Here is a 24,108-nt window from a genome sequence, read left to right on the forward strand (position 1 = left end):
AGAACATCTCATCGCAACTCCTTCCTGTGAATCACTTGTATGAATAATTCCACCTTTGACACGACTGTAAGGTAAGGTATGCGTAAGATGATACCTATCAATAGAGAATAGAAACAAATGATAAAAAAATGTGAGCAGAAACGTAATAATAAGATATACAAAACAATAAATTACTTCAAATAAATACCATCAACCACGAAAAAAAACCTTAGAATATTATTAACGAAACAAATGACTGATGATCTTATACTTACTTCGTTCTTCTTCACGATTCTTGATGTTCTTACAAGTTGAGTATTTCTTCTTTTTCTTCCGTTTCGTATTTTTTTTTAACAAAACATCTTTTTTTTGCTGCTTTGCGAGCCCATTACGAATCTATCCACGATATTGATAAAAATAATGATGAGATTTTTATTAAGTATTAATAATTTTGTTGGAATCTCGTCTTCTTCATACTTTGTATAAATTACATCATCGCAGGTTAAAAATACCTTCGACATCATATCAATAATGAGCTAACATTATAGATAAAAAAAATCGTGATTTACGTTTTTTGCGAGTCTTTTTTTTTTTCTGTGCGTGCTTTGTATTGTAATATCCTTGTAAAAATTATTATTTATGATTAAATATTTAACTGAAACAACAATTATCATTGAATTTAAGTTCATTGTTGAATCGAAAAAAAAATTACTTGATGATTCAATTCCTCTCCAATATGTATAAGCCACAAATCAATCAAATATTTTTTTTTGTGTAATTATTTTTTTTTCTCAATATCGAAATATTAACGAAAAATATTTTTTTTGATCTCTTTTCAGGAAACGCAATTATTTGATGAGTAATCGTTCTTCAAGAAAGGTCGATGATCGGATAGCAAATTGAATGAGGTAAGTTTCGTGTGAAATTTAGGCCATAGTTCATTAGTTTAGACAACTAATTTAACTAAGGACGACTTACTTTAATGACTTTTCCGTAAATTTAATAATAATTTTATAATGAACTTAAAAGTTTATTTGTTTTTGTCTTAGAAAGTTAGTTAGTTAGTTCATTAAGTTGTAGAAAAGGAGGAAGTTTATCTGTTCATGTCATTCGTGGCAGGATTTTGGGGAAGTTTTGGTGTGGCTTTTGAATTATTTCCCGTAGATTTAGGAATAATTGCTTGGATGAGGTTTTGTTTGGGTTTTTAAAGTGAAATTTTGTGAGAAAAATTTCAATTTTATATATTATGAAAAAAAATAATTTATATCATTTATTTTAATTTAAAATAATTTATTATTAATTAATTTTTAATAAAATTATTTTTTTTAAAATAATTTTTTAAAGAATTTTTTATTATTTAATTTAAATTAATTCTAAAAGTAAGTTTAAAATTTATTTTTAATTTATTTTTTTTTTACTTTAAAAAAAATATTTAAACTGATTTTTTTTTTTAAATTTTATATTTAAAAAAATTTTTTTTTTAATTTTTTATTTTTTCTTAAATTTATCTCATAATCAATTCGGCAAAAATTTTATACCTATTTAAAAAAAAATTAAAAATTAATTTTTAATTAAAAATTTTTTAAATTTTTTTAAAAATAATTTTTAATTTTAATTTTTTTTAAATAAAATTTTAAAGAATAAAAAAATTATTTAAAAAAAAAATTAAAGAAAAATATTTAAACTGATAAATTTTATTTATTTTTTTTAAATTTTATATTTTCACAAAATTTTTTTCTTTTTAAAAAAATTAAATTTTTATTTATGTTTAAGAATTAAGATTAAAATACATAAAATTATCAATAGTTTATAAAAATTTTCATAAAATCTTAAAAAATGCAATTGAATAGATATTGAAGTATACCGTAGAAAATTTCAAAAGAAGCTAAATATGAACACAGCAAGAAATATTGACAAAGCACTTACCGACTTATAATCCCATCTTCCTCATTGATGTTCTTCCACGCAAAAAACGACGGAGCTCAGCAAAGCAAAAATCAAAAGTGCACTTGAACAATCGAGGCAATATTGTGTAATTTCCGTTATTTGTCACACAAAACTGCAGATAAAACGTTAACGACCGACATAAGAGACCCTTTTATATTTATTATTGGATTTCTTAATATTAATAGCAATATCTTCATAATAGCTTAACAATATGCAACTAACGTTCTCTGTATATATGCACTCTAACGGAATACAAAGAAAGAGAGGATATGCATCATTTTAAGTTGTTGTCGTCTTCTCTTCAAACGAACGATAGATACGTGACTTGTGAATATAGAAGAAGTTTTCATGCATCCATATGAAGAGATATGAACTTAATCAAGGCTATAATAAATATGAATAAGTCTCTAAACATATTCTTGAAAGATTATTATATTAAAGCCATATGCCATGGATATACGCAGTGCAATAATAATCAGATTATATTGCTTTATGTACTGACTCACAAAGAAACTTCTTGTCGTGCATTTTGGATTAAATTGATTCTCAGAATAATTTCTTCTTCCCTTTTGGAGTCTTTAGAATCTCTCAAAACTGTCAAGAGCTTCTCAGTTAAGCAGCTTTTACATGAAATATTGCATTATTAATTTTACTGCAATAAGCAGTTTTTTTAATGAAACCTTCTTTCAAGTTTTTTTTTTGCATAAACCGTTATTTATGCAAAAATAAAAAAAGAAAAGGGGACTTCTTCACCTTTCTTCCTCTTTAGAGAAAATTAATACTCAAACTCTAACGAAGCAGCGACGTCAAGAGTACATGTACTTGAATTAAATACAAGTTAAGTAGGAAATAAATTACAAAACTGCATCGTTTCGTATTGCATTTCATTAAATTTTATACGTCCGTTGTCCGAAGTACGAAAAAAAGTAACATGGAGGAACTTGAACTTCTTCTAAATGTATACGACGTTGCTATAAACTTTTTTTTTGCAAGTCTCATATGCATCGTATGTGAGTATTCAACTCTACAAGTTCAAGATCGTACAGTAAGCGACGAACGACGACGCCACACTGCTCATTGCAATCGGTGTAAAAGTGGTAGAGTGAGATTTCTGTACGCGTTTTGATGCGTGTCTACTCAAAATAAAATGCTAGCGCACTCTGTCATTTATTGTAACGGCGTTATTATTTTTGTATTGTATTTTTTTTACGTATTTGTTGTAAATTTCTCACACGTAATAATAATCATTATTAAGATAATCTTCACGCATATCATATGTCATTGGGCTCATTAGAATCGTATTCTCCGGTAGAGCGAATGCAATTTTGGACGAAAAAAAAAAGAAGAAAGAGGATAATTATTTTCGAATTAGGGCTTGGAAGTAGCACGTTTTATGACATTGATGCCTACTTGTTTACAGAGACATGGCGTTATGCTGGCAATAAATCAACGTGCTTGAAGATGTTAATCTACTTGGCTGACATCGTAAGTGATTTAAGGCAATCTTTGATTCAAAAAGACAATAATTAATTGATATTTGCATGTTTGGTGAACCAAAATTGATAGATTTGGATGACATCTTAATTTGGGCATATGTTCATTAAAGATTTATGAAGTCTTTGAATGCTTTTCAAATGGATTTTAAGAGCTTTAATGATTAATTTTCTTGAGAGGCAATTTCATATTATCAAAATTATTAAACATTCCAATAGTTGTCAAGATTTTAGTTCCCTTTTTACCTCAAGATGGCGTTGTTACTTTTCAGCAAAAATTTGGAATATGCATTAGGGCAATACTTAAGAATATGCATTGGGAAAAAATTTTAAAATTTGTATTCTTCAAAAAATGTTCGAGAATCTTTACACAAACTTAAAGAAATTTTAGATCTTTCATTACTGAAAAGTATAAAACTAAAAAAAAATATTTTAAAGCCCTAAAAAATTAAAAATAAACAAAAATTTTTCAAAATTTAACAAAAGAAAAAAAGCATGAGAAACCAAAATTTTTAAAATAAATGATAAGTTTCTGAAATAAAATTGTTGGACTCAAAATTTTGATGATTTTTTGTTTATTTTTAACTTTTTAGATCATAAAAAACATATTTTTAAATTTTTTTTTATATTTTTTTTAAGTTGTGTTTTTTAAGTTTATATGCTTGGTTTGAATTAATTGAAATAATTTTGCTGAAAAAAAAATTATTTTTATTAAAAAAATCTAAAAAACTTACCTTCATTGAAACTCGAACCAGAAACCAATCAAGTATTTGATGAACTCTAAATCCTTTTCTTCGATCGTATTGTTTTAACTTCTCTTGACTTCTGCAACACAAAACCAAACAAAAACCAATTATTTTTCTACTTTTTGTCTCGAATTCTATTCTGGACATTACACGAACCTCTCCATAATTGGATAAAACGATGCAATTAATTTACTAACTCTGAAGAGACGACAAGTGACTGGATTAAATTACATTCAGAAACACACAGAAAGAAAATGCAATCAATAAGTATTTTGAAAAAAAATTGTAACAAGAGCAGTTAAAAGGGATGTCGAAGCAATTTGTCGATTTTCTACACCACTCGTTCTCGTAAAAACAGTATCACAACACCTTCCAGGAATTTTATTTCCTTTTCTTGTTCATTTTTTTCCTCTATCTGCATTATTATTCCATTACCGACCGAATGTTATTTCAGCAATGAGTACGAAAGTCAATTACGTTGCATGTCTCGCAAGTTTATTTATTTATCAATTTATTAACAAAATGCAAGCATTCTATAGCATTCCACATTTCATTCTGGTTTGCGCACGGAATTGGTAATAATAATGACGATCCTATCCTAGATTGCTTCTTGTGTGTCAGTTACAGAATCTCATTAATTTTATTGATTTAAAATGCAACGGAATGCAATTTTTATCGACCTTTCATTTCTTTGTGTTGGTATATAGACGTGAGCGAAAGACAATAAAAATGTGTAATTATTATTACTCAGCTCGATGGTTTTTCTAGTCCATTCGCAAACACTAACTCAGCTCATTATAAATGTATTGATTGTGTTTGCGATAATAGACGTAAATTACACTGAACAATATTGTTTGATTAATCTTTTCCAAAGCAAACGAGCGCCTTGATAATAATTTTATTTTATCTTGTAATTTTTTTTTGCTTATTATAACACAAAGCCACGTTATACAATTGTCATGCTTTTTATTAAAACTCAAAGTTTAGATAAGACAGAGAGACTCAAGCTTAATGAATGGCATGAATGATTAAAAAAACCAAATTAAAAGTAATTGTTATGCTTCGAGTGACACAGAAAACTCTACCGAGTGGTTTTGTTTTTCAATTTGTTTGTTTTACTTACTTAATAATTTGTTGTTTGCTAATTTATTGGAAGTTCAAAGCAATTCCCAGTATTTTGTTGGTCATCATAGCAACCGAAATTTGTTGTTAGTGACATAGTTGAAGAGAGATTTATTTGTTGTATATCTTGCTCATCTGTCTTTTTATATACAGAGTACAATCAATCTTTCAATAAGTACTTGTCTGGAATTTTAAATTCTTTTCCGGATAAAATTTTGTTACGTAAGACGAAGATGATAAATTTTTTAGCTTGGTTTGAATTAATTGGAAGGACTGCAAAAACTTTTGACTTAAACTAAACTTAAGCTTAAGTTAAGCTTCACTAAAATTAAGTTTTAATCAAAAGAATATTTTAAGTTTTAACTTAAGCTTAAGTTTATGAAAAAGTTGAAATTTTAATCAAATTTTAATTAATTTTTTTAAATTAAAAAAAAAAAAATTTTTTTTTTGGCAGTTTAAGTTAACCAGGCTTGTATAATTTAGATCAATGATCTAAGAATCAAATCACGATCTGATCTATTTTGCATGCATCAGATCAAATCACAAAAGATTTGATTTGCAAATCTAATCAAAAATTTTCAACCCTCAACTAATTTTGATTTGATCTGATCTAAAAATTGATTTAGATCAAAATTAGATCAGATCGAATCAAAAAAAAAAATCCACAAAAAATTGAAGCCAAAAAATTTCTTAAAAATTTTGGATTTGATCTGATCTAATTTTGATTTAAATCAATTTTAAGATCATATCAAATCAAAAAACTTAAGGGTTGAAAATTTTTTGATTAGATTTGCAAATCAAATCATGATCTGATCTGTCGCCTCAAAAAAGATCAAATCCTTTTTTTGATTTTGATTTTTTGAGATTATACAAGCCTGAAGTTAACTCATTTGACTTAAGTCAAACTTAAGTGATTTTTATTCAAGCTTAAGTCATAAGTCAAATTGTTCTGACTTTTGACTTAATAAGTTTTGCAGCTCTGATATGGAATATCTGAAATACAAAAAAAATATCAGTTTAAAATTTAACTTACCCATAGATGATTGTATATGATTAAAACTGGTTTACGAAAAAGCCTTTAAGTCAAAATGTGATACTTTTAACGACCTACCTATTATTTGCAGGAAATATCCTTTCACCCTCATCCAGTTCACTTTATTATTCGATATCATTGCAATTCCGTCACGCACGCCTATATCCATTGACAAGCCAGAACTGAGCCAACCAACCAACCAACTTACAATTCAATTTCATGACAAACAGTCAAATATCTGCAACAGTTCAAGACATTCACGGAAAACGAAAAAATATTTAAAAGACATGATAAAATCTGTGTAAGATTGATTACTGCAAAAAAAAATATCCCAAGGATATCAATTATGTTTGCACAACTCGACAACAAGGCACGAGGAGATTGTGCAAGAGGCAAGATATGGAATATTTTTCTCTTTTTTTTTTGAAAAAGAACACAAAGAGAACGGAGCAATGCTGAAACATGTGCTGCGCTTGTTTGCAGCAATATGTGACAAAAGCTAAGAAAGGGGTTGTCAAGATCGAGAAAATGTAGGGCATCGATTGTTATCGTCTTCGCCTCGTACTTTTCTCCCTTCGAACAATGTGACAACCACGCCAAATATAAAAATGTTAATAGAAATACCAGATAATGGAGACATAAAATTGTTGAGTGATGAGTGATGTGGATAAACATGTTTCAATGAACTCGTATCGTAATTGAATTGAACATGACATGAGTTCATTTTATCGCAAAACGAATGACGCTGATGAAAGTTATTAAGATGGATTGATTACAAATAATTGTCCTAATTACTCGAAACGGCCTTGTCTCTGCATAAAATCTAAATAGAGACAAAGAAAATGTATTAATATTGCGATTATCATCAATCTTCTGTGAATATTTATTTCTTACATTAATAATAACTCTCTTCTCTTCTCCCAGATAGTTTAACAGCACGAAGTAATTTTTTACTTTTTTTTTGCATAATTTATTTGAATAATTTCTATTTGCTTTTAAATGAAATAACCGCCGAGTACGCCTTTGATGTAATGCTAACAATAACAACTATCTATTTGCATTATTATTTACTTTCATATTATTATACAATTAATAAACTTTTTTCCATTACAATATATTGAAAAAAATAAAATTCCAATTTCGCCTCATTACCTCATTTCTGGGCAGCTACCGAAATCAGTCATTGTTTAAAACGTTAAAATTGCTATCTTATTCAATCATGGCCAAAAAATTTGTGTACATTTTGTAAACGTAATGTTTACGACTTATTTTAAATTACAAAAAAAGTTATACATGTAGCTGTTGGTGTTGGAGTCGCTCGCAAATAATAATAAAGTGAAGTAGAGTAGAAAAATTGATCAAAAAAATATAAATAATAATGAACAAAAAAAAAACAACAAACACATGGGAAATGACAGCTTGTTATTAGAGTAGTAAATTAAAATTCGGGCACCAGGCGATTTCCGAATATATATTTTTTCTTGCTGTTTCGATGTTGAATAAAACTTTTGTTGTTATTATAAATTAGTTTATCATCAGCTGTGTTGTGCAGGGATGGAGCAACGAAAGTGCATTGAAACTCGATGTGTGTCATTTGTCGTACGATCATTAGAGCGCATTTTGTAATATATTAGTTAAGAGCTTAATTTTTAATTTTTATTCTTTTTATTTAGGATGAAGATTCTTTATTTGAATTTTTATGCTGATTGATGACTTGTTACTTCTCCGACAGAAACAGATTCCGAAACAGAGGAACATAGAAGAAAATCTTATTCAGCTCTATACAGTTCAGAGGAAAAAAGAGCAAAACTAGACCCAACTCCGATCTACAATTTCAAGTCGATGCTTTGTTTAACAACCTTTTTAAGAAATTTACAAACGAAATGTAGAATCATCTAAACGGAAAACATCATCGAATATTTACGAAAATATGTTTACATTATTGCGCTAAGCAAAACTATTAAAAGTTCGATGTTATACAAAGTGACATCGGTCTTGCAGGATTCGGAAAAATTGCATCAATAGAGAAAAGAAAATAATACTAAGTGAGAAGCTTCTTTCAAACATTTTGTTACTCCTCTATTTTAGTTTGAAATATGCTTCTGGTAGTCACATTTTGAATGGCTTGAATCTTAATATTCCAACAATAATGTAAAAGTTAGATATACAAACTAATTTGACATTCTCCTTCGATCATCTGCTGATATTTTCTGAAAGTAGTCAGGGCAGTATCGATCCTCATCACAAAACGAAAATTGTAGTTTAAATATTGAAAGTAATGTTCATATTAATTAATTGATTCAAGATTTAATGAATTGTTGTCTGCTTTTGTTATATACTAAAACACTCAATTGACTTTTCATATAGAATTCCTAAATAATATTACATGAAGCATCTTATAAGGCTGAAACAATTTTCATCAATTTCTACCATGATACTCAAACTAAAAATAAACCTTTGTTAAGAATTTTATTAAGTACGGATGGACATTTCTTACCTGCTCCCTTCTGCAAAAATTTTCAAAAAAAAAAACTGCACCTCGTACAAAAAAGATGACAAGCACAGACAGTAGCATTGCTATTACCAGTCACCGCAAACCTACCACAATTTGAGTTATTTGGCATAAGTTGCAAAATTTAATTTTATAGTGTGCAATGTTTGTTTAGCAGTTATTTTTATTTATTTTTCATTTCTGCTAGGAAACATATTTCTGTTTGATTTTATTTTTTTATCATATTATTTTTGTTGTCGTTGTTGTTGTTGTTTTTGGTAATAAAAAATGTTTTTATGACACAATTCTTTATGCACAAGTTGGGCGGAGAGACGAACGAAAAGTTTTTTCAGTTATTGCGGTAAAAATAAATTTATTTTCTGACCACAAATGCGGATTTTTTTGTTTGACGAGAAAGGAGATGTCATTGCAAGTTTTTATTTTTGTATTCAAGTAAATTGCTTTTCAAATTCAAAAAAAAGTATCTGCACTTTGGAAGATAAAATTTTTACAAGAAATAATTATTTCCTTGCCAATGCCAAGTTAAGTAGTCTTCATTCATCATCAGCAGCAGGCGAGTGGCTGCAAAAAATAAAACCAACAAAAAACATGCAAAAATAACTGTTTTTCACTCATACTTACTTGTACATATCTGCGTTGTATCATTTAGGCTGGAATCGTGGACACACGTATCACGTTAGTTGATGAACAAGTTTTTTTTTTGCATATGAGTGAGTGCCTTAGTACATTTCATTTGATTTGTATGCATTTTTCTTGTTGTTGTTTTTGTATGTTTTTGCGGCATGGAATATGTGAACTTGATTAATGTTCTACATTTTAATGCTTTATTTTTTTTTTTCGTTGTTTAGCATAAACTACACAAGAAATGTCTCGCTTGTTTCTGGCATGTGTCACGATCAAGATAAATTTTACACATTCTGGTCATTCATTTTGGCTTATGTAATTTTTTTTTGTACCGTTATCTGCCTTGCGGTTGAAGGAATGGAATCTTCCGCAATTTTTCGCACATATAAAAATAATTAAATTATCATTATGCAAAAAATTTTTGTATTGTCAATAAAATTCCATTTAACGCAAAATTAATTAATTAAACATGCATTTATTGATCGTTTATCATATTAACAACAAGTCCCAATGGAAAAATTTCAACAGCTCAAAAAATTTTTTGTGTCGAAACCAAAAGTGTCATAAAAAGTATAAATAAATCATTACATTTGAATTTAAGTAGCACCAGCAATAATTTAATAAATTTTTTAATAATCGTCGCAAGTAATAAAATTGAGTAGCAACTTGTGTAACTTTTTTTTAGGAAAGTCATAAAAAATTTATTCTGTTATGGGGCAAAAGTTCTTCTATTCTTCTCTGCTATTCTCGCATTTGACGATAAAAATAATTGTATTTTATTACCGCAATCACAATAGAACCATAATAATAAATAATTTGCACAGGAATGCGAATAAACAACAAACAAAAGAGAAGTCTACAATTTGTAAACGAATGAAGGAAAAAAAAGGTCAAAGGCCTTTGATGTCCATCAGGGAATAAAAAAAAAGATTCTTTACATTTTTCTGTTATTTTACACGGTTGGAATTTATTGTGCGAGTAATTAAAAAATTTTGTATGCACGTCGAGGTGATTCAATTAAGTGTAATCAACGCATCAGATAACGCTCAGTTCTGCTTTGCATTGCTACGTGATGTATTTGTGAACTACGAAGAAAGGAAAAAATCAACAATTTTTACCTTAATTGAATATTTCTAGCGTATTATTAAATGCAAAACAAAATATTTGTTGCTGCAAGGCAAATTGGTAGACGCACAAGCCAATACTTTATATTTATTACCTAACATAGAGAAGAGATGTGCGGCGATAAAGACAACGACGTGCTGATGCAGAAGTATTACAGGTAATCTTCGTCACTGCACTACATCGCCTTATACAGGGAAAAAAAATGAGATGAATCGCTTCGAGGCATTACATTGTAATCAATGTAATTTTTGCACTTTTTGTTCGAAGACAAAAAAAAATGTTTATTTATGACTATCATCATTTTGAGATGGTAAACTGTTGTAGTTTATGCTGTAGGAAAAAATATTTCTCTGGGTAGACAACATCGACAACGACACGAGGTAGAAAAAGTGATTGTTACTGTCTCTTCTGTCAACATAGCTTCGTGTCCAATTAATTGGCACCAATTTATAAACAAACGTTTCCTGTATAAATATCTTGTTTCTATGCACAGAGCAGAGAAGAGGAGAGGTTTTTGGTACAATTGCAAGAGCAACTAGAAAACAATAGATTTTTTCAAAGAGATTACATTCACTTTTCTGCGATGTTGTTATTTATGGTTTCATGTGTAGCGCTGTAGCTCTGTTTTTGCTAATAGTGCGGTAGACATAGACAAAAAGTGAAGTAATTTTCATCCTGAATGAGTAAAAACAGTAGTAGTTGGATATGTTTTGCGAACAAACAATAAGACAGGCAGCAAAACGAGATAATTTCTCCTAAAACAAGCAAAACAAAAAATATTTTTAAAGTACAGATAGAGAAACAACTTGACAGAAGAATGAGCAACAAAATTGGCTGACCGTAGATAATTTTGCGTGTTTTAGTTTAAATCTGTATGTTTTTATTTGCAATCAAATAAATGGAAATTGTTACGATTACGCATTATGATGAATGACGTTCAATGGGGGTAACTTTTGCAACTTTCCTACATTTTTTTAAAAATTAAATTAAGGATGCTTAAACATCAATCAGCTTGTCTTGATTTGCATTAAAAATTGAATTGATTTGACTTAACTCATATTTTCTTTTTTTGGAGCTCGAGATATTTATTTTACAATTAATTTCATAAAATTTAAGGTTCACCTTTTCGATTTATTTTATCTCTTTAATTTATTTTACACGACTAGTTTCGATAGTTTTTTCTAATCATCATCAGGTGACTAAATAGCATATTGATTGTCAAGTCAAGTAAACACGTGATTTTCCACGTTTTCTGTTTTTTTTGTCCTGTTGGTTTCAAATACCGCATTCAAGTGACTTGTCTCTTTTGATCGACGACATGTCGTGTCAAGTTAAAAATTTAATCTTCTCAACTTCGTCTCACCAAAATTTTTTATATGGATCATAAGCAAAAATTATTAATTTACTTTTTATGAACTTGAACTTTTGGAAGGTTTACATCAATTGGCAGATTAACTTCTTTTTATGTTTTGATAAGGAATGTTTTTACTTTTTTGCATTCTAGAAAGAAATCTACATATTCATAAAAAGCTTATCTTTTTTGTCATATGTTACAAAGGTCTTTCGCCAAATATTTACAATTTGTCTATTTCATCAAGGGACAATTTTTGTTTCCTTACAAATGTTCTCTTACTTTGCTAAAAAGAAATAAAATTACAAAGAAGAAGAAGTTATTTTAGTTAAATTTAAAGTCTTACCTTTTCTCCAAAATGATCTAAATCTGAAATATAAATCTAAATAAAAAAGTTATAAGAGAAATTTTAGAAGAAAATAACGGGGAAAAAATTAAAGAAATGTTAAAAGAAATAATAAAACTTACCTCATTAGAGCCTCTCGATGAAAGTCACCCCATTCCACGGCATTTCAAACAACTAATCGATGTTTTATGAAAACTAATCTCTCTTTTCACATCTCTTCAATAATATCTCGTGTTAGTTATGTTCCTATAATAACGCGAAGCAAAAACCAACCAAATACCCGCTTTCCTCAGTAACTATCAGAAATTATCTTTTTTTTCTAATAATAATAATAATCAGTTCCATTCGCCTGCCAATTTAAATAAGATTTAGCTCGAAAAGCGCATAATTGGTGAAAATCTGGTTTCTTGCTATATGTTGTATTACTTTAAGTATCGTGTGTGCATTTATCTTCGTTACCAATTAAATTATATATTAAATTAAACTTGAAGATATGATAGCGAGATTTTGCGGCATACCAAACAATGAATATCAATTTCTCTCGAAATATCTTGCATTAATGAAATTATGAGGATGCCTTTAACTCACAAGGCAAGACAAGTTCCGGAAGTAAGCAAGTACATATTTAATAATGTGAAAGACTGGTTTCGACGGCAGCGTGACATTTTACGTCGCGCCAACACGATATTGATTAATAAATTCAGCGGTAATAAGCACGTAAGTGAACAAGTGACATTTTTTTCCGTACGTAAATATTTTCTCAGGTGTGTAACCAACAGAGGATTAGGTCTTGATTATCGTTTTTATTATTATTTAATAATAATGCAACGATTGGAATCTACATGTGTTTTTAATGAATTATTTACACTTGATTATTGATTGAGTCGTTAAAGCGCAAAGTTTTGTATGAACAAAAGTTACATTTTTGATTGCCAAAGTTACAATCAAACTTGATAAAAGTCAATGTTTCATTAATCTTCTTTTAATCGCCGATTCTTAGAAGTTTATGGTTATCTCCATTCACCAGACTTGTGTACTTGTGATCTTGATAATGAAACGTACTTCCAAAGACAAATATTGACGCGTACAATGACAAATTTGTCTCAAAACTCGTCTTATCTTATCTCTTCAGGTACTGCCTTACTACCTATATAAAGTATTTCAAGTAGATGAGTTATAGAGAAATAGTCACTTCTTCACTGTCTCCAAGTAAGTGAAGATAAAATTGACTAAAATTAATGAACTTGGCCTTCGTTGTAATAAAACGAATGGAAGGTAAATTACTCATCATTTATCATTTCTTGAAAATTTTGAGAGATGAGGTCCAGCCCATTTTAATTACATTTCATTTGGAAACCCAGCTGAATCGAGAAATGAAAGAAGGAGAAGACATGTCGAGTTGAGGTTATGCAATATTCAGCAACTGTCAATAACGTGAAACCAATCATTAAGCAAAACGTTAAAGGGCTTTTACTCTCCCTTTGTAATGTTGACAATGGACGAGTTGCACGAAGTACTTTGATGGTACTTGACACGGATCATATGTGGCTTCGTTGTGAGAAATTGTTGTCTCGAAGGTTTGAAATAGTAACGAGGCATATGCGAGAATCAATTTTTGGATTTTTTTGTTGATAAAAGTTGATAGATCACAAAGGAATTATTTAATCCTCGCGAAGCCTCAAATGAATTTATAGGAAAAAACTAAAATTTTCCAATAAGATCATTTTAGGCTTCGCGAGGATTAAATAATTCCTTTGTAATCCATCTAAGTTTGAACAAATCCAAAAATTGATTCTCGCTTATGTCTCGTTAATATTTCAAAGTTCCGAGATACGAATTTCCCATTTCGAATAAAGTCCATCGGCAATTGTAATATGTTACATGATAGCTATTGCGTTGCTGATGCATTGTCATGATTTCTCGATAAATAATTTCATTATTTCATCATCGTCATGTGTGAGTGTCGGAGCATCATCTATAAATAAAATAAAGTAAATACCTGGAAATGTGATGTTAGGGCAAGCCATATACGTACAACATTGTTGTCTCCTCTTCTCTTTGTACCTATCACGGATGAACGAAGGGTTTATTATTAAATTTTATTATTATACGGTTATTTAGTAGGTTCAAATGTGTGGCTTTGGTTACAATGTTGCCATAGATTTCCTTCTTTGCTTCGTTTTACTATTATTATTGATAAACTTCATTTATTTATTTGTTAAAAGTAACAAGTTATCAGAATCAGACAACATTGTAATGGTAATGAATGAAGTGCGTGTACTTCGACATCCTGTGGTTAGGGATGAAGTTAAGTTTAGTCCTTTAGGAGTTATAATAAGCTTACTTGGAGCTGAGTTAACTTAAGTAGAGATAAAGTTTAACATTTGAGGGTCATAATGAGGGTCAAAAGGTTAAAGTTTCACCTTTTAATGGAAATTTTAGAACTCATGAGTTAAACTAAGTTCTATTGAGGTCTTCCTGAAGCTTCTTTGACCCTCATAATGACCCTCAAATGTTAAAATTTATCTCTATTTAAGTTAACTTAGCTCCATGTAAGCTTTTAAGATCTGCTTGAAACTTTGTATCCTTTAAGGATTATTTTGACCTCTCAAGTGATCGTCTTGGACTCTAAGGGTTAAAAACTTGAGTCTTTAGGATTAAAGATTTTATTTCCGAATTGAATTAAACTTCTTCAGGTGTTAAAATAACCCCACAAGTGTTAATTTTAGTCCCAAAAAGGCAAATAAAATATCTATGAGACTCAAGTTAACTTTTAAAACTTCTTTTTTGAGCCTTTAGTTTTTTTATTTATCAATTGAGGTGCTAAATTAACACTATTTTTGCCCTTAAGTTGTTAAAATAACACTTTATAATTTAAATTTTTACTACTTTAGTTTTAATAATCCTCTAAAAACTTTTGTTTATACTTTTGAGGACTTAAGTGATACCTTCAAAGTTAAAATTTACTACCTTAGATGTTAATTTAACACCTTGTTGTTTAAAAATCATCTTCTTTTAAATCCACAGGGCACTAAAACTACTAATAATGCAATTTAATCCCTTTTCAACACGAAACTTCTCATAATAATGATGATAATTGCTGAGGTATTATGCACGAAAGTTGCTAGTTAACTCGTTAAAGTTGTACAACTTCAAAGTAAACACAATCCCTTAACAGAATTTATGAACATTGTTGCACCAAACTCGCCTTTTTGATGTACTGATTAATAATTTATACCTTTTCATGCCTCCTCCATTCTCGATTAAAACGTAAATATTTAAACAAAATTTTCAAACAAAACTAAATTTCTATTTTTAATTTAATTTATTTACAGAACGCAACAATTCATGCGGTAAAATGACGATTACATCCTGTTTATTAAACACTTATCATCACCATCATCATTGTCGCATCAAATTTGTTTGATTAGCTCGACTATTGTTCGCGTACAGAAACTTGGAAAAGAGAGCACCCGAATTTTTATTTACTTTTGAAACTTTTGAACAAACATTTCACGTAATTTATTGTTATTTCGGTGTGTTTTTTTTTGTGTTGCAATAGAGAGATGCCAGTAGCAACATCATCAGTCGTCGCTAATTAATATTAAATTAAAATTTGTAATTAATGAAAGTTACAACAACACAATCAAATTTGTTCTGCTGAATAAAATTGCATTGTTGTCGAAGTAGGCTGATTCAAGTCAAATATTTAGACATCAAGACATATAAAAAATAAGGTAAGTGAGAAAAAAAATAGTTTTTACTTCCGTGATGATTTTTGTGTGTTTTTTCGAGTGATTGTGTGAATAAAAATAAAATTCATTAAAAAATTAGGTGACAAAAAATTTAGTGAAATTAATTGAGAGTTGTTGTTAATTGTCGAAAAAAAAGTGACAGTTTTAGGTTAAAAATTTCACAAATAAATTAAATGAAAAAAAATAATTTAATTTTTAAAAATATTGAAAGAGAAATAATTATTTTAATTAAAAATAAAAAAAAAATAATTTATTTAATAAAAAAATATTTTAAATTTATTATTAAAAAAATTATTTAAAAAAAATAATTTTTTTTATAAAAAAAAAATTAAAAGAAATTTAAATATACATATAATTTTAAATTTTTTTTAATTGTTTAATTTTTTTAAATTAAAAAATTAAAAATATTTAACATTTAAAATATGTTTTTTTAAATAATATTTAAAAAATATTTTTAAAAAATTTTAATAATAAAATTTTTTATAAATATTTTTATTATCAATTAATTAATATTTAACTATTTAAAAAAAAATTATTTAATAAATTTATTAATTTAATTTTAAAACAAATTTTATTATAATTTTTTTTTAATATTTCAAAATATTTTTTTAATTGTTTAGTTTTTTAAAATCAATTAAATAATTATTAAAAAAAATAAATTTAAAATACTTTACGAATTTTTAATATTTTAAAATAAATATTTTTTTAAATTAATATTTTTAAAAAAATATCAAAAATTTTATTCAATAAAAAAATTAAATAATCAATAAAAATTAGGTATTTATTATTTTTTTTATTTAATTTTTATTTCCTAATTAATTAATTTTTTTCATATATTTTTTTGTTATTTTTGTCATAATTCATCAAATTAATCATAATGCAGTAAAAAAATTCCTCAGAAAAACCTTTTAACAGTCAGATCAGCGTCACAAATTCTAACAATTCTAACCTCATGAGCGACATAAACCACACCCAGTGTAAAAATCATGCGAAAATCGAGCATTTCTTTCGCATAAATAATTAATTACCTTCATTAAAACGCGTGTCACGTGCTGTCTCTGCGAACATACAAGCACATGTAATTACGTAAAACATATATCCAAAAAATTATTTGCATTACAATTCCATAAAACAACAAAAATTCCAGTAGCTTTATTACCTTTTTTGGTCTACCGGTTTAATTTTTTGTTGTTGTTGTTGTCATAAAATTAAAATAGTTTTTGGAAATTTCACCAAACAAAAGAATTTTTTCATTGTTGAAGCAAAAAAGATGAAATATTGCAAAAATTTAACACACAAAAAAAACTTTGTCTCGTCTCTCATTAAATTTACTTTCAAAAAATTTATGAGGTAAAAATGTTGTCGTAACAAACTTTTTCGATACATTCACTAATTAAACTACTTTCTCAACTTCAAAAATTTTTTTTTTGTTTTAATTCTGATGAACGTTCTTTCTTCAGGTAATTAAAATTTAACATCAAGCTAGGAGGAACATCCCACAAAATTTGTTGCCTTTTCTATGTTTTAGTTTTTAATTTTTTCCAATTTTTTTTTTAATTTAAATATTGGGGCATGGCAATTAATGAAATATGTATGAAAAATTTCGTTTTTATGCTGAGTCATTTTAGGCATCGACACGAAATTCATCAAAGTTTTATAGAAAAATAATATTTTTTTTTAGTTTTGAATTAATTGCCTAATGCCAATTTCGTGCCACGCCACGCAAGAAGCCCACAGGCATGTTCATGTTCAATGAGCATGTACAAACTGGAGCTTCGGGAGGAATTAAAACAAATATAAATTGTCAGTTATGGCAACATTGTTAGCTCGTGAAGTGTGTGAGTGACACCGCATGCGATGCACGTGTGTCGCCGCATCAGATGGCTCGTTTAATGTTGTCATGACTTATGGAGCGTTTTTGATTGAAATTAATTAAATCAATTTTAGAGTTGTGTCTTTGGTTGGAGGAGTGTTCGCTTAAGGAGGCGATTTGTGGGAATTTATTTGAAATTTATTTTAAGAGTTCTTTTTGTTTCCGTAAAAGATTTTATTTTTAAGAAAAAAATTTTGATTGATTTTTAAGAGGTTTAAATTTCATATTATTATTTTATTTTAAATCGCTTTATATTTAAAAATAATATATTTATTTTTTTATAATCGGATCTATTTTTTTTAACAATTTATTTTAAATTAAAAATAATTTTTAATTAATTTTATTTTTGAATATTTTTAATATTTATAATTTTCATTAATTTAATTGAAATAATTTTTTAAATATAAAGAATACAAATAAAAAAAAAAATTAATTTAAATTAAAAAAAAATAAAAAAAAATAAATAAATTATAAATTTTTTTATAAATAAATTTAAAATAAATAAAAAAATAATTTAAATATTTTTTTGCATGAGAAACCATTAAATAAAAATTATAAAATTTTTTATAAATTTTTAAATTAAATTTTATTAATTTTTAATAAAAATCATAATAAAAAAAATAATTAAATATTTATAAAAAAAATATTAAAATTAATTTAATAAAATATTTATGTTATAATTTTATTAATAATTAGGTAATTTGAATAATTTTTGTATGACAAATCATTAAAAATTAAACAAATCATTTAAATTTTTGTCTTATTTAAATTTAATTAAATTAACACTAATTAAAAAATAAATTGTTTAATTATTTTTATAAATTAATTAAAATTAAATTATAAAATATTTTTAATTTAAATTCAAATTTATTATTCAATTTAATTTTATTTATTTAATAAAATTTTCATTTTACTTAATTTAACTTCTAAAAAAATTATTTTAATTAATATTAAATTTTTTTAAATATTTTTTTGTAAGAAAAATTTCACTTTTCATCACATGTGCCGACATTTATTGAGGAAAAATGTCACAAGTGAGCAACCTTGATATGTTCTCGCCTGTGTCACAATAACAATAATCATTTCTTCTGCTACAGTTACTTCACTAATGTAATGTGTGTCACACACAAAATTCACGCGATGCAAAAAATACGCCCTGCTCTACAAAAAAAAATTATCTTTTCGTCTGTCTGACAATGTTACCTCGAAAAATAGACGAAAAAAAAATTGTTGATGTAGTAACATCAAAAAATAACATAATAAAGTGTAAAACGAGTACAATACAAATAGACCAAAAATTATGCCATAAATGTAAATGATTTGAGAAAATGAGCGACAGAGAAAGAACGAGAGAATGAAATGATGGGTTGATAATCTAGGTGAGGCTCTTCGTCGTCGCTGCCTTTAAATAATAAAAAAAATGTTCAAACTGTGAAAGGGAATTTTTCAAACGATGCAGAGGAGGATTTAGAAGACAGACAAGGAATAGTTGTGTAATTAATGAAATAATAATAAAAATGTTGAAAAAAATGCGAGCGCAGCTTAAATATTTCAATTGTGTCTGTCAAAAAAGATTTTCTCACAGTAATAATTGGCGATGACGGGAATGATACCATCGCTGTGGTAACGTGAACGCAAAAAAATTGGAACGAAAGGTGAAATAAAATGAAATAAAAGGAGCAAAAATTGGAATGTTTAACTTTTTACTGAAGTGAGCAGGCAAGACGACATTTTCATGGATCGTTTACGTTTAGCAATTCTCATGAAAAATTTTTGACAGTTATGAGCAGGTTTTTGATTGCTTGGGAGAATTTTATTTATTTTAATACTTTTGATGGATTGCAAGAATTTTTATGAGTTTAATTTTTTTTATTAACTTGAAGATTTAAAAAAAATTGTTGCAAACTTTAAAAAAGTACTAAAATTTATTTTAATTTTTTATAAATTAAAAAAAATAAATTTTTAATTTTTTTTTATTTAAAAATTTTTATTTTTTTACATTAAAAAATTTTGTAAAAAAGTTTCAAATTTATTAATTTTTAAAAAAAATTATTTTTTTGATTTCAAAATTTTTAATTTTTAATTTAAAAATTTTTGATTTTTATTTTTTTTTTTTATTTTAAAAAATTTTAAATATTTTTTTTTATTTTTAATTTAATTTTAATTATTTTTTATATTTATTTATTAAATTAATTTAATTTATTTAAAAATATTTTTTTTTTAAATAAAATAAAATTTATTTTTTGAAAAATTTTATTTTTTTTTTTATTTAAAAAAATTTTTTTTTTTTTTTTATTTTTTTAAAAATTTATTTGTCAGTTCCTCAAATGTCGATTTTTAATCATGAAAATTATCTATTGTGATAAAACAAAAAATATTTCTCATTAACTCCCATAACCTCCCATTGAACTCTTTTACAATAAAATAATCATTGATTAGATAAATGAACTGCATGTTCACTGCATTAAATTAATGCCAATATCCCGCCTCCAACTAAATTACCAAATAAAATTTATTATCTGAAAATGATGTTCATTTCCACAAATTTTCACAATTTTTTCCTCTTTTTCATTAAATCCCATGCAAAACATTTAAAATAAATGCAAAAAAGGAGAAAAACATCAATTCCTGCCGCTGGCATGCAAAGTTGGGGCAAAAACATCCAAACCAGACCAAATAATTTGCAACGAAATTTTGCATCTCCATTAGGTTGTTTGTTCCTTCGGCCCAATCAAGAACGGAAATTGATCAAAAATGTTCGTCTTTGCTCGAATAAAATTGACCAAAAAGTCACTCTACTCAAACATGTATGGCAGTAGGTCGTGGGAAAACTTTTTTTTTGTGAGTAAATAAATTCAGCAAATATAATTTATTTAATATTTCACTGCGTCCATTGTTTTTGTTCTTTCATATAAAAAAAAAATTAAATGTTTACGAACAAATGCCATAAAAAAAGAGTGAATCACAGTTATTACGAAGTTCGTCGTTGCTTTGCGTGGAAAGAAAAATATGAATGAATGGAAGGTGACATAAATATTTGAGATCGTTTAGAATAATTATGCGTTTGTTTACTTCACTTTTGAGTGTTTTACGACGGATTTGGGTCATTAAAGCGATGTTTGGTAATTTAAGAGTCAATGACAAGGACAGATTTTGTCGCCTTGCGAAGAAATGTCATAATTTAGACAAAAAATTATTTTTTTTCTTTAAAATAACACACACGTGACTCAAATAACGAAATTTCTTCTTAAAAAAAATACAGAAAATCATAGAGAAGAGGGTTCAATGTCAATCCAATGCATTTTAAAAGGAAAAAAAAAAATATTTTTCTTGTCACATAATCCAATATCGAATGAACTGAACACATTTATGATACCAATTGAATTGTTGAGTTTACGACATTTTTATTGCTGGATTTCTGTATGTTTGTTTTTCTCTTGATTTTCTCAAGAAAAAAGAAGAAGATTTCATATTTTTCTCATTTTTTTTTGTGCAGTGAATGATCTCCGTTGTTCGTGCTCGCGTTGCAATCAGCAGTTCAGTGATCAGCATCGCTCATCGTGTCAGTTTCTGTCTGTTTGCATTGCTTCATAAAGCGAGAAGAATGAAAAGTTGGAGAAGAATGCAGCACGTTGCGTGCATCAAATGTAAATGGAGTGAAATATATTTTGCTATTTTGAGATTTATGAAGCAAGTTTGTAATAAAAAAATGAAAATATTTTGAAATGATTTGTTTTTGCGAAATGAGAAATTATTTTTATTTGTATTTTGTGGAATTGATTAAGTGAGAAAAAATTGATGATGGTTTATTGAACTTGAAAGAAGATTTTTAATAAAAAATTTGGATTTTATGATTTTTTTATAAAATTATTGATTTTTAACAAATTTTTTAGAATATATTTTTTTTTAAATTTAATATTTTTATAATTTAAAATTTTTGCATGGGATTTAATTTTTTAGAGGAAAAAATTGTGAAAATTTGTGGAAATGAACATTTCATTTTCAGATAAATTTAAATTTTATTTGGTAATTTAGTTGGAGGCGGGATATTGGCATTAATTTAATAAATTTTTATGCAGTGAAATGCAGTTCATTTATCTAATCAAATTATTTTATTTAAAAATTATGGGAAAAATTAAAAGCAAAATAATTATTGAAAATAAATTCAAATGACAAAATAAATAAATTTAAATTTTGAAATTTAAAAAAGAAAATTAGTTTAAAGCTGAAATATTTAAAAATTTAAAAGCTGAAAATTTAATTCAAATTTGAAACTTAAAGATTTGAAAAAAAAGAAAAAAGGTTTAAATAAAATAAAATTTTTAAATTTTTTTCAAAATCTTAATTTCTAAACAAAACTTCTCTAATTATTCAAATTCTTTTCTTTTTAAAAACTCAACTCAATTATTTAATTAAATAACATTCTACTTGTCAAATTCGTCATAAAAAGTCTACGAAATTTGTCAATCTTTCATTCAAATTAAATTCTAATGATTTGATAAATAAAACATTTCTCGTCGTTATCTCCCCCGAAAAAAAAAATTAAAGCCACAAACCAAACTTAGAGACAAACTAATGCATAATTTGAATTTCATTTCGATAGTGCACCATGCCATGCCACAACAATTCCAAAAACTAAAATTAATTTAAATCCATCTTTTGCATCAGCTTTCATTGTTATTGTTGTTGGCATGACTCTCTTTCTCGATCTCGTAGACAAAACGAGACCTATTTCACCGTAAAAGCTCGAGAGTAGATTTGAAATGCAAAATAACGCACGAGCACGACATATTACAACATTCGGAGCCAATATGCGGTTCCTTATTAGCATATTTTTATCTTTATCGCAGCGCAACGAGAAAATAATTCGAACAAGACCGACTTGGCTTGACCTTTGCATGAACAACTGTTGTTGTTATGAATGACTGACTTTGTCGAATTCAGATCGAAATCGGATTTGTGCGCGTAAAATTTTATTCGTAACATTGTGTTACTTTGTGCTCAATGTCTTTCTGGTTTATTTCACAAAAATATTAATAAAATGCAACAACAATGAAAAAAATAATGAAAAAAAAAATGTTTGTCAATTCGCAGATCAAGGTTTGCTTTTTTGAACTCATGAGCAACACAAAAATGGGAGTAACAGCAGATTTTCCGATAATAAATTCTCGATTGCAAGTCGGGTTGGGTTGCAACACAAAAAAAAATTAGATTTTGAATTACGATAAAAAAAAAACTCAAACGTCGATTTATTTAATAAAATAATTCAATCAATTATTTTCACACTTCATTAAATCTTTTTGTAGCGACGTAGAGCTGTAGAGACGAACAGAAGTCAATAAAGTAATAAAAGAGTGAATGAAAAAGTTTTTAGATAAAGAAAAAAGAGGCAAATAATGGTCCTTTGTTGACTTCTTTTTTTTATGGCAAAACGAAAAACGAATGAAAAGTCAAATATTTCGGTTTAAATGAAAATTTTTTCTCTGTCTGTGCTTCAGTGTCTGAAGTGTTTTTACGGTTATCAAATTTGAACAAAAGATATAGAATTTAATTTGAATGGAAATTGACAAATATTAGACTTGAATATGCATGTTCTAGTTAAAAATGAGTAGGTGTCAAGTAATGAAATGTAAGACTTAAAAAATTACTAAAAATGGGAAAATAAAATTTAATTTATTATTTTTAAAAATTAAATAAATTAAAATAAAAAAAATTAATTAAAAAGTTGAAATGTATTAAAAAAAATTTAATTTTTAAAAAGTTTTCTTTAACTTTCTTCTCAGAATAATTTTATATAAGTCTCATATTAATGCAAAAAAATTAAAAAAAAGTTTCGTATTTTTTTTAATTAATTTTTATCTAAAATATTAATTAAAATTTAATTAAATTAAATGATTAATAATTTTTTAATTTATTTAATTTAATTAATTAAATTAAAAAAAAAATAATTAAATTTTGTTTAAATTGAATTCATTGAATTCAAAAATAACCTTCTCAACAATTTCTCAAAAAAATCCACTCATTGAACTTTAAAAAAAACATCACGTGCCACAGAAAATGTAGATCATCGAAAAAATATTCACTTGTCTTCTCAGACAAATAAACACAAAAATTATTCAATCGTCCCTCTTTTCTGCTTTTGTTCAAGACTTACTATTGAATATTGATATCCAATTCACAAAAAAATAATAATAATAAAAAA

At 26.7% G+C, this 24,108-nt stretch overlaps 1 protein-coding gene across 1 annotated transcript in view; it reads left to right on the plus strand.

Moving 5' to 3' along the window:
* Positions 1 to 816: 816 nt before the first annotated feature.
* The window catches only part of LOC134836873 (uncharacterized), a 58,699-nt gene continuing 35,407 nt past the window's right edge, over positions 817 to 24,108 (plus strand). Inside the window, exons 1-2 of the mRNA XM_063852143.1 lie at positions 817 to 887; positions 15,614 to 16,015. The gene's annotated coding sequence lies outside the window, so the exon portion shown is untranslated. The remainder of the gene's footprint in view (positions 888 to 15,613; positions 16,016 to 24,108) is intronic.

This window comes from Culicoides brevitarsis, chromosome 1 (assembly GCF_036172545.1).
Source record: "Culicoides brevitarsis isolate CSIRO-B50_1 chromosome 1, AGI_CSIRO_Cbre_v1, whole genome shotgun sequence".
In the NCBI taxonomy this organism is placed as follows: Eukaryota; Metazoa; Arthropoda; class Insecta; order Diptera; family Ceratopogonidae; genus Culicoides; species Culicoides brevitarsis.